Raw genomic sequence first — 11,547 nt, 5'->3', positions numbered from 1 at the left:
ATTGAGTTTAAGTCATCACAAAAATAAATTTTATAAAAATTATTTGTATATAGGCAGCTATACATTATCTCTATAATGAATGAAAAAATTCTATATATATTATAGAGATAATATATATTTGAATTATAGTTTCTAATAATTTATTGTTTTAATAATTATAATGGATATGAAAGAAACTTAATGAGATAATGGTAGAGAGGGCAAGCGAAAGTCGAATCAGATTTACAAAGGGAAGGAAAAGAAATGATAACAGGAAACGGTAAAAGAATTAAATTAAAAAGATTAACACAAATAGCAAAAAGGCTTGCGTATGGAGAAGACAACCAAATCGTGTGCACCAAATGGTTCAAGGGAAAACAAAGTGAAGGGATTCTTTAGCAGTAAAAAGGAAAAGATTGAGCACCAAGTCTTAGTGGAAAGGTCGTTGAGTAAAATAAGCTTACAAAAATATGTGGGCACCTAAACATCAGATTTTTAAAATTTTGGACATAGAATTAAATGAAAGATTTATTCTAAAAGAGATATATAAAATATGAATAGAGTTTTTTTTCTTAAACTAAAAACAATCTGTAAATAAATTTTGATAAAGATTATACTAAAAATATAGAGATATTTATATATGTTAAAATAGAGATATAGTATTGCCAGTACAAAGATATAGAAAAACAACAGAGATTTTCTTTTGTGTTAAAAGATGAAAATAGAAAGCTAAATATATTGAAACTAAATAGCGAATATATAAAATTTATAATAGCCATCTCTATTTCATCAAAGCCAAAATATTTATATATGACCATTCCAAAATTTTGTATAGCCAAATACAAATGTTTTGCAAAGATTAGAGACAAATTATAACATGTTTCTATTACATCTATTATTTTAAAAAGAAAAACCAAATATATGGTATCGGTAATAGTGCTTGTCTCAAATGCTGGAATATGGTTGTGAAGTGTCGTACCTGGTGCATAGACATGAAAAATATCTAAAGAAACTCACGATTTCAGAATTATGTGACTGTGAGTTGAATAAAAAGCTTCTTCTTTCTGTAAAATCTAAAATGTTACTTCTCCAATTTATTAATGCATTCGAGAAAGAAAAAATAAGATAGATGATCCACTCAGTTTATTTGTCAGTCATCTTTATTCTTCCACCTTCCCCACTTGCATTTTTTATCTCCCACCTCCTACCTGTAGTCTAAAAATAGACATTTTTAAAATCGTTTCCTTAATACTATGAGGGAAAACCATAAATGACTCTAATTCCATATTCTGGGTAACGCATGCAATTCCCTAGTCCCATTCGAATTTATATTACAAGCCCATGTTTCCAAGATTATCAAAAAATTATTAACATCCAAACAAACTTATATTGCTATTTCAACCCTGTACCTGATAAATAGTATGGGCTTCACGTAACATGGAAAGTGAATGGCCAAGGGACTCCTCAATCCATGTCTTTACTAGCATTTTTAATTTAAATTCATCTCAAAAAATCCAAATTGAAGAAAATAATGTATTGTCAAATTAAAATTATTTGTTGTCAGAACTTTTAGTGGGAAGTTAGCCAATAATAGATTGCGAGATCCAATAGAACTGGAATGTTTTGGAGGGGTCCATGGTGACGTGTTAACCACTATTTTCGTTGTCTTTTTGAAATGCTTATTAATATTAAAAAGATTTTGAAGGGACAACTAGAGCAAGGGAGCATCTAAGTGACAGCTGGTGTAATTCTTTATTCTTACACCGTTATGCTTCCTGGGCTCCCATAGTGGAGTCTGCTACCATTATAATGTAACACCTCTCGGCGTAATTACGTCGAGCTTCGATAGAATTAAATAAATACACTGAAAAAAAATGCCGAACTATAAGAATTTTATTATTGCTTTGATACAGATAAACAATACAAAGATAATATTATTGGACTGCTCACAAATGGACCACTAGACCCATTTGATACAAATAAACAATACAAAGATAATATAAACAAGATTAGTCTACTCGCCAAAGGCCAAACCAACTGATGCTGCTTTTTATTTTGAATATAGTTGTACTGAGACAAATTTAATAGTCAGTGGACTGTACAACTGAAGCCTTGAAACGTTTCCCGGTCAGCACTTTAACTTCACACATATTTATGATCAGCAACGTCGACAAAATATGGTTAGAAATTCTTAATGGAAATCACAATAGGATGCCCGTATCCTCTATCTAAACTATATAGTTGATCAATTTTCTAAAAATTGAAAACATCATAGATTATTATGAAAATTTCAGCATTTGATCTTCATGATCTGCATAGTTTATGATCGAAAACAACAAAAAAATTAGAAAAAATTACTATGTTTTTATGAATCGGAAAAAGAGTGTTTGACTTTGTTTTATCTTTAATAAATTTTTGATAAAAATTAGCCTCTCCCATCACAATATACCAAAATAATGGTCGAAACCATTTCATAACATTTTCTTAATGTAATTATAGCATATAGCAGGTTTCATGTAAAAGAATATACCTATGGCCGACTCATCTCGAGATGTTGGATCATGGTGTACCATAACGAATTTCTCTTGTAAATTAACCTCAACCTCCCCTATAACTCCATCCAAGGCTTGCAGGAGTTTTTGAATCTCCTTCTTATGGGACTCCTTGTATGTACCCTCAAGTCTCAGCTTGGTCTTTCTCATGATGGCTTTGTTTTAATCCTCCAAAACTGAATTGCAAATCAAGAAGATGATATTTTCCTTCGCTTTGATAAGTGGAGATGATGATGTTTTCCATAGGCATTGCATTGTATTTATACCAAAAAAAATCCTATACGCGTTATAAAATTGAGATTTTCCTGTTTTCTTCGTGTCCACTGAGCAATTCATCATACCTTGGGTAACACTCTACCTGATATATGCTTCCTTCTACTTAACATGCAAAAACCAGGAAAGCAGTAGTCTTTACAGATCGACGCCGCTTACGAAATTTCCCCATTATTGCATTGTCTTACAAGTTATTGAATTTGCAATTTTGCCGTGTATTTCTATAACATCTTTCTCCTGTTATTAATGGCGAAATTTCCATACCCGTCCCAATATAAAATTTGAAGCTTGAACAATTCAAGAATTTTTTATCAAATAGAGAGTGAAATTGCCAGGAAATAAATTAACAAACTCCGATTATAGCAACACTGTAATTACTTGTTGCAAATGAATTTCAAGTTCCTAAAGCAGCTTTAATTTAATTGCATCCCAAATTAATAAATCCTCTCCGCATACGTCTTTCAAGCATTGTAAAAAATATCTCGAACTCTGACTTATAAAATCAACATTTTTACGTAGATCACCATGCCTTGTGCGAGACTCTACCTTGAATAGTAGTGTAATGGCGAAATTTCCACTCCACTCCCATGCCAATTCAAATTGTAAAGGATCTGTAAAATTTGAAATTTGAACGATTCAAATTGAAAGGGGAAGACACGGTTGATTGCACCACGTGATAAAAACTATCTAGAGCTGAAATTCGCATTAATGACCCGATTAAAATGGGTTTGACAAAAGTATGAGCATGTTCTCTTACTACTTTGATATCCGACACTGAAGAAGGTGAGAAGAATTTTCCATTAGGTCGACACGTTGAATTCTCAACTCTCCTTTATTTGACACCTTCTTACTTTCAAATTTGTAGCCCATAGATAAGCTTTACAAAAGGGCTAGAGAGTTCTTATCCCATCTAAGATAGACCATTTTTTGGGGAACAAGTATAAACTTTAAATTGTCCATTATTCAGAGTAACAATATAGAAAACATCACATAGAAAACATTTGACTTGTATAGGGTCAAAATTCCACAAATAATTAACATAAACATAAGAAAAAAAATAAAAATATATATATATATATATTTGGAATTACAAGCCTTCTTTATTATTCTTCCAAACCCTCCTCTACTGCAATGAAAGAGATCACAAATTTTAATACAAATCTAAAATTACTATTTCTAGGCATTTTTTTCATTAAATTATTTTTGATTAAGGCTAAAACAAGATTTTTACAAGGCACCCAAAACCCCAATTATTTTATAGAAAAAGAGAAAGCATTAAGTCCTTAAACAAAATTGTGTTTAGAGTAGCATAAATACCCACAACCATTACTAGAAAAACCTGACAAAAGTCAACACAAAAACCAACAAAAATTTAAAAAACTAACAAAAAGTCAAACTAGGATTGATGCGACCAAAAAAAGAGAGACAAAATTAGAACTAGGCCAAAGCTTCAACTTTATCTTTCAGCTCCTACTAAATATCTTAAATCTTCTCAGACACCTGTTTGATTTCTTGATGAGAAATATGGTTCTCCTTCTTTTGTTTCTTTTTTCTATTGGAGCGAGTATGTTTTTTAGGTCTAGCTTACACCTTGTCCTTATCAGCTTCCTCTAGATATAGCACCAGTTTCACTTCCTTTCCCTAGTCCATGAGACTCATTACCATGTTCAAACAATCAATAATAGAGTCCAACATATCGTGTCATTTTATTAGCTCTTCCTTGGTGGACATTTCCATTTTTTCTATCTTTTTCTTTACCTCTTCAATGACCTCTTCTAACCCTTACTACTCAGTGACATTCTCCATCTACCCACTCTCATATTTCTTATTTTCCATCTTGTGAATTTTGCCCCCTAAGGCCCTGCATCTTAGGTTTAGAAACTTGATAAAGTGAAAGGTCCATTTATTAAGCCTCTGGGAATATAGGGATATTTCTTTAGCAATTTCCAATAGCCCATGGGAAGGATTGACAGCTAGGTCTCTCATGTCATTTGCAGTAATTTTAACATTAAGCTCATCTTCACCAACAACATGCAGGATAGGGATTATCTCCTTCCTCTTTTCTTTCTCTTTCCCAAAAGCTTTATCCCTTCTCTTAGACTAACATTCAATACCCTCCCTCTTGACATCATTAATAAAAATATAAACATCATGGTCAATGGACTCATCATTGTGTACTTGCCTGATAGCTTCATTGGGTTCTTCATCATCCACATTATTCTTCTATGACTCCTTTTCATTTTTCTTGGTAGTCAAAAACCTCTCAAACAAGTGCACCCATAAAAGAAAAGAACACCATTATAGAACTCAGACAAGTGCTACAAACCCCAACTTTCATCAATGGATGTCATGATATTTTTTATCATGTTATCCATGGAGATTCTGGAATCATGGCAATTAGACATTCATTGTTTAGTAAGTGAAAAGATCCATAGAAGGGGAGAATTTATTACAAATATAACAACAATATTGGTGCATATACAAATAAACTAGCTACTCTGGTTACTAGATTCTAGCAAACCTCATTGTACTTGAAGTATTCCCTTGCCTTGAAATTGTAATGCTATGTGCTCAGAATTATGATGAAAATAGAAAGGCAATTGCAAACCAAAACACTTATGAGGAAATTTTATCAATAACTGAGAGTGAATTTCTCACTTTGTTAGACCTAAGGTTAGGGTTTAGATCAAAAAGCTCTAAGGAGAGTGCATTGACTTGGATAAACTAGCTCAGGCTTATGACAAGGTGGAAAGACATTTTCAAGATTCATATATTAAGGGTTTAATACCGTCAGAGTCCACTACTAGTGTTACATTGAAAAAAGACCATAAGCCTCCTTATCAGTATGATATTTTTGTGCCATGGGTTCAAAATACTATTTCTTTGTTATCATTTTGCCTGGGATTGGATAATAACAAGGAAGTGGGGGCCAGTGTTCTTTAAATGATTTATAATATCCATTGTTGAGGTTATTTAGTTTACAATGTAGCAGTAAGATATGATTTTGTTCAGTACATTATTGAATCTATGCAACAACAATTACTAATGATTAAACAAAGTACAACTATAGGTAAGACGAAGACATTTAAGTTCACAAGTTATTTGTGCAACCTTCATTTAGCAAAGCATCACCCAATATTTGAGAAAAAGAATAAGAAGCTTGATATTGAGTTCTATAAGTTTGATTAGAAAACCCAGAAGAAGTCAGAGACACCAAGTCTTGTTTGAAAAGAGAACTTGAGGAAAAGAAGAAAAAAGAGGTAACTACTACAAATAAAATCCAAGATTTGAAGAAGAAATTGGAGGATGAGAGGAAGAGAGCAACTAATTGGCAAATGCAACTAGAAGAAATATAGAAAAAGGGTGAAAAAGAGATGTTTGAAATGAAGAAAAAGGTGGAGAATGTAATGGCAAAAAATAGAACGACCTCTTCCGAAGACCATCATGTGAAGGATACTATAATAAACACAGTTAAGCTTATCAAACAAGAAATTTGGGACAAAATAATGATGATCAGTGATGGTTTGGTTGAATGGCTTTATTAAATATCAATCTCAGAGTTGTCTTTGAAAATGTAAAAATTGATTTTCAGGGTAAAAGAAAAATCTTCACCAGTTCCCTAAAATATCTTTCTAACCAAGTTCCCAATAAACTAAAGAGATCTAGTGACAGGGATTTGAAAAACCATGGAATAAACAACCACTTGGATGCCTATGTAATGGCCATTAATGTCTATCAACATTGTGAAGAAGTAATGTGAATTGGTGAATCGCTCAATTCTGCTTCCAAAGAGTTGATGAAGATGAATAACACCATAGTGAACTTGCTAAATGTTGGATTACCAAATCTAGCTAACTCAGAAGGCACATTCATTGGAAATGAAAATTACATGAAAAAGTTGTAGGGTAGGATGAATTCTGATTTAGGGAAATTGCTTGAGGAATTCTCTCTGGAGGGAATTGCAGGTTGCATCAAACCACTGTCAACAATGAGTGATTTTTTTTTTTTTTTTAATCGGTAAACGGCCAGGGCCATGATTATCTTTATTAATTTAAATTTATAATTTACAAATAGATCCCCCATTCTGGCAGGCACTGGTAGGAAAGAACGGGTAAAGAAAAGCTCTAGTCTTGCTCAAGACTTCAATCCTATATTATACATTAGTAAAAGGGGCATACCCCAGTGTTAGCTTCATTATAATATGCATATCTTTAATCTTCCTTTCCATTGAAGCTCTAAATTGGTATAGATGTTAAAAAAATCTGTCTTCAGTCACCATAAACATCAAAATGTTAAGGGTTAACAAAACCAACATAATTATATCTCATTATGCAACCAGGAGGCCCATTTTAAGTTTTAACTAAAAATTAAGTCTTATCAGGAGACTAATTAAATTTAGATAATACATTATATTATGTTTTTAAATGATTAACTTCTAATTTCAGTTAATTAATATAATATTGAAATGATTAATGATTGAAGATTAGATTTTTATTAAATAATCTAAACTAATCATAAGTTAAGTTCATATAGATTTTAACACATGATAATTTGTTAATGCTAGGTCTGATAGTTCCAACCAAATCCAGAGGGGAAGCCATAATGATCGAAAGATATTGTTGAAGAGCACCCAATCTTTGAAATTTTATGCCACAAACTTTATGTATGTATGAGAGACCAAGAGATGGAAGACTGAATTTAAACAAGCATAGATTGGAAGCTAAATCAGTGGATCCAAAATATCATAATCAAATCAATCCAAATATCGAAGCAAATTATATCTAAAAGTCATTTCATTACTATAGATTAATATGTATAGTAACATAAGTTTTTTTGAAAAGTTTCATATGGACATTTTTAAAAATATGCCCTGCTAATAGTTTTGGTCAAATATCCACTGGATCTATTATCTACTGAACACCCATAACTAAATATCGCTAAAATCCAAAATTTGGGTCAGAGTATTATACAAATGATCCAATATTATCTTAATATTATTCTATCTTAAAAACCATTATGATTTATGTAGCTTCATGCAGGTTGATGGCTTTGGAACCTAGCGGAAACTTGAATGTTGACCTTCCCCTACTAGTTCTGTTATAGTTTGGCAGGCAAAATTCTATAGTCTCCAGATTATTAAAGTCCACATCTGGATGGATATAGGCATCATACATCCATAGGTAAGTCATTAACCAATCCCTTTCATTCTCTTCAACAATTCCCCTCCATCTTAACAGAAAGTTGATACTCATCTTCATTTATGGCCATTCTCTAAAAAATTGGACATTGTCTCTGACTACCATGCAAGGGTGTCTAGGACTTCTTCCAATTTCAAGACTGTTCACATCAAATTCCATGTAAGCTTTAGGAAGAGGGATATGAAGCCAAGCATCAATATTCACAATAGAAATTTCCAACCCAACTAACCAATAGGGTTTGAAAAGATTATGGGTAATCCTGATGATATCCCATTTTTCTACCTTAGCTCTAGCCAGACATCCTACCTAGAGCCCAACGATGTTGCTATTAGTCCTCCATGAGTATTTGTAGCTAAAAACCCCCTCTCCTAAAACACGGCTAACTGCTACATGACTCATATCATCTATGGGCCTTAACAAATGATTCTGGCGCTCGTGTAACCAGCCCACAAAAGGCCATGGTGCATTTTTCAAATGCATGAAACAAACTTATATTGGTATCCATGACACTCAGACCTGACTGCTATCTGTTAGTTGAAAGAGACTAAACACAAACTAAGGTGAAAGACAAAGTAACCCCTGTTCCTTGAATAAATAGGTGGAATTGAAATTTTTGGAAACCTCATAATGGCGATGACATCTGAGGGAATAAAGCATTTCCTTGCTAATTCATCATTTAGAAAGGGTGAAAATACTTAGGTGAGAGATTTTGCGATCTTGGTACTCTACCCCAAAATGTGTGGAATTACTATCTTTGTAGGAGCTTGAAGGGAAATGATTATATCGCTATCAAAAGTGGTTTAAAGTTATGATTAAATACTAATGTATTAAAGCCATCTGTACCTAGTTGGCTAATATATCCACCTCTTTGTTGCCTTCTCTATAAATGTTTAGATATCTTATTTCTTCAAATGTTAAAAGAGCTTTGTTAATAGCTTCTAGTTTGGAGTTTAACACCCAGTTTGGGGTACTTCCTTTCCTGAGAGCATTAATGATGATTTGGGAATCTCCTTCTATAATGAGTTTTTTGATTTTAAGTTTAATACATAGGTTGATTCCTTCTTCTACTGCTTCAAGTTCAGCAATATTATTTGATACCTTTTTTAGAGACTTGGATCTTTTAACAATCTAGTTACTTGATTTGTCCCTAATAATACATCCAATTCTTGCTTTCCTAGGGTTTCCTCTTGATGCCTCATCAAAATTCAGCTTGATCCATCCTGGTGGGGGAGGTTCCCATTTACACTCAAGTCTAGCTAAATCATTCTTTTTTTTGTAGTAGAGGGGAGGATTGATTAGTAAAGGCCATCATTTTTTGATTTTTGCATCCCATTTAGAGAAGGATCCTTCTTCTCTAGGTCTCTTTCTGAGATCACTGTTCATTACTTTCGAAATAGCTACTTCTATTTTTGTAAATAGAGCTTGTTTTGATAGACATTGATCTTGGAAAATTTGATGATTACATTCTTTCCAAATTTCTCAAAGAATAATGGCTGGAGAGATATTCCAGAGTTTGCCATAAGTTTTCTTTTGATTGTGTTTAGGCCAGCCCAGTAAGTGATCTACTCATCTTCCTTTTAACGAGGAGGACCAATTAAATTTACTTTGAAGCCACCGCCAGCATTCTTGAGAAAATTTGCATGTATATAAGAGGTGTTTGCAGTTTCTTCATCCTCTTTACAAAGAATACATCTAGATGGCCCTTCAAATCCCATTTTTCAAATTCTATCAGCTGTTAATATTCTCTTTTACATGGCTTCCCATAGAAATGTTCCTACTTTAGGGAGACCAATTGTGTCCTAGCATAAGTTTAGGGGGAGGGTACTTATTTCCCATTTCTGCAAATTTGTGATCATTTTGTATCCTTCTTTAACTTTGTATATCCCATCTTTGGAGGGTGCCCATATTAACTTGTCCTCCCTATTCTTGAGTATAATGGTTCTATTTTTTAGTATGTTTTCCAATTTCTCTTTGTCTTTTTGGTTAATATCGCAATTTGATAACTGTTTCCATTTCCATGTTTTACCCATATCTGATTAAATTTCCTCTAAATAATCATTCACTTTTGTTCCCCATAAAGTTTTAAGGGTAGATATTGCTTCTTGAGATAATTCTGCCCCTATCAGCGGGGGTTACCATCCCATGGATCTTCCCAAAACAATGCTTCTTCTCCATTCCCTATATCCCAGGTGAGGTATTTGGAGATCAAACTACGATTGTGTATAATAAAATTCCATCCTGCAAAACCCTTGTGGGGGGGGGTGGGCACTTTGATTCTGAATTATGATGTTTTATCTAAGGGATTGAGATATTTGTTAAAAATTATTCTAGCCCATTTCCTATCCCTTTCTTGGTAGAGTCTCCAAACTTGTTTAGCTCCTAGTGCTTCGTTCTTCCATTCCTGGTTTTTTATTCCTAATCCACCAAATTCTTTTGCTTTGCATATTTTATTCCAGCTAATTAAGGCTGATTTTAGCTTGTCCTCTAATCCATTCGAAAAGAAGGTTCGTAGTTTACTTTCCAATTTAGCATTGATATTTTTGGGCAAATGTGAACATCAAAGTTGGTAAGATAAGGTAGCTGCTAAGACTGCTTTGATCTTTGTTATCCTTCCTACCTTAGTTAACCATCTTCCTTTCTAGGATTCAGTATGGTTATCAATTTTCTTAAGAATGTGTTCCCATCCCTAATTTGAAATCATACTCTTGTCAAGGTAGATCCCTAGATATTTGAATGGTAAATTTCCTTTTTTGAAGCCTAATTTCTGACAAATTTGATTTTCAACTTCTGTCTTTGTATTTAGGAAATAAATTTCTGATTTCTTAGCATTGATCATTTTCCCTGATGCTTTGGTGTATGTTTCCAGGATGTTTTTTATTTTCTCTGTCTCTTGTAAAGTGCTAGTTCCAGTAAGTATAGTGTCATCAACAAATTGTTGATGGGTAGTGTTGTTGACATCATTTGTGACTTTCACTCCTTTGATTTTACTTTCCTCTTGTGCTGCCTTGATTGCCCTTCCAAATGCTTCTACCATTATTATAAACAAGAATGGGGATATTGGGTCTCCTTGTCTGATACCCCTTGAGATATTAAAAAAAACCTTCTGGAGTTCCATTAATGAGAATCAAAATTTTAGGAGTTCATATACATTGGAAAACAATGTTAATCCATTGTTTGGAAAAGCCGAAGGCCTCTAATGTTTTATAGAGGAATCTCCAATCTACCTTATCATATGCTTTTTGGATATCTAGTTTAAGCAACATGCAAGGTTCCTTATTTTTAATCGTTGAATGGATAGTTTCCTGTATAATAGATATGCCATCTAATATGGATCTACCAAGGAAAAATCTAGCTTGTTCTTCTGAAATGAGTTTAGGAAGAGAGCTTTTGAGACAAATAGCAAGGATCTTTGAAAATACTTTATATATAGTGTTACATAACGCGATAGGTCTGAAATCCCCTGGCACTATGCTTTCATTTTTTTTGGTAATGAGAGTTAAAAATGTATGATTGATTTCTGTTAAAATTGGTCCTCCCTTCCATGT

General features: G+C 33.1%; 1 long non-coding RNA gene across 1 annotated transcript; it reads right to left on the bottom strand.

Moving 5' to 3' along the window:
• Positions 1-1,839: 1,839 nt before the first annotated feature.
• On the bottom strand, positions 1,840-2,744 carry LOC149566262 (uncharacterized). The gene is made up of 2 exons (XR_016361537.1): positions 2,510-2,744; positions 1,840-2,119 (listed from the first exon to the last, which is right to left on the bottom strand). It is a non-coding gene; the product is annotated as an uncharacterized LOC149566262 (long non-coding RNA).
• Positions 2,745-11,547: the final 8,803 nt, after the last annotated feature.

This window comes from Cupressus sempervirens, chromosome 3 (genome assembly GCF_028749045.1).
Source record: "Cupressus sempervirens isolate cs-2001-9-10 chromosome 3, ASM2874904v1, whole genome shotgun sequence".
Classification (NCBI taxonomy): domain Eukaryota; kingdom Viridiplantae; phylum Streptophyta; class Pinopsida; order Cupressales; family Cupressaceae; genus Cupressus; species Cupressus sempervirens.
This window is presented reverse-complemented; position numbering and strand designations above follow the sequence as displayed.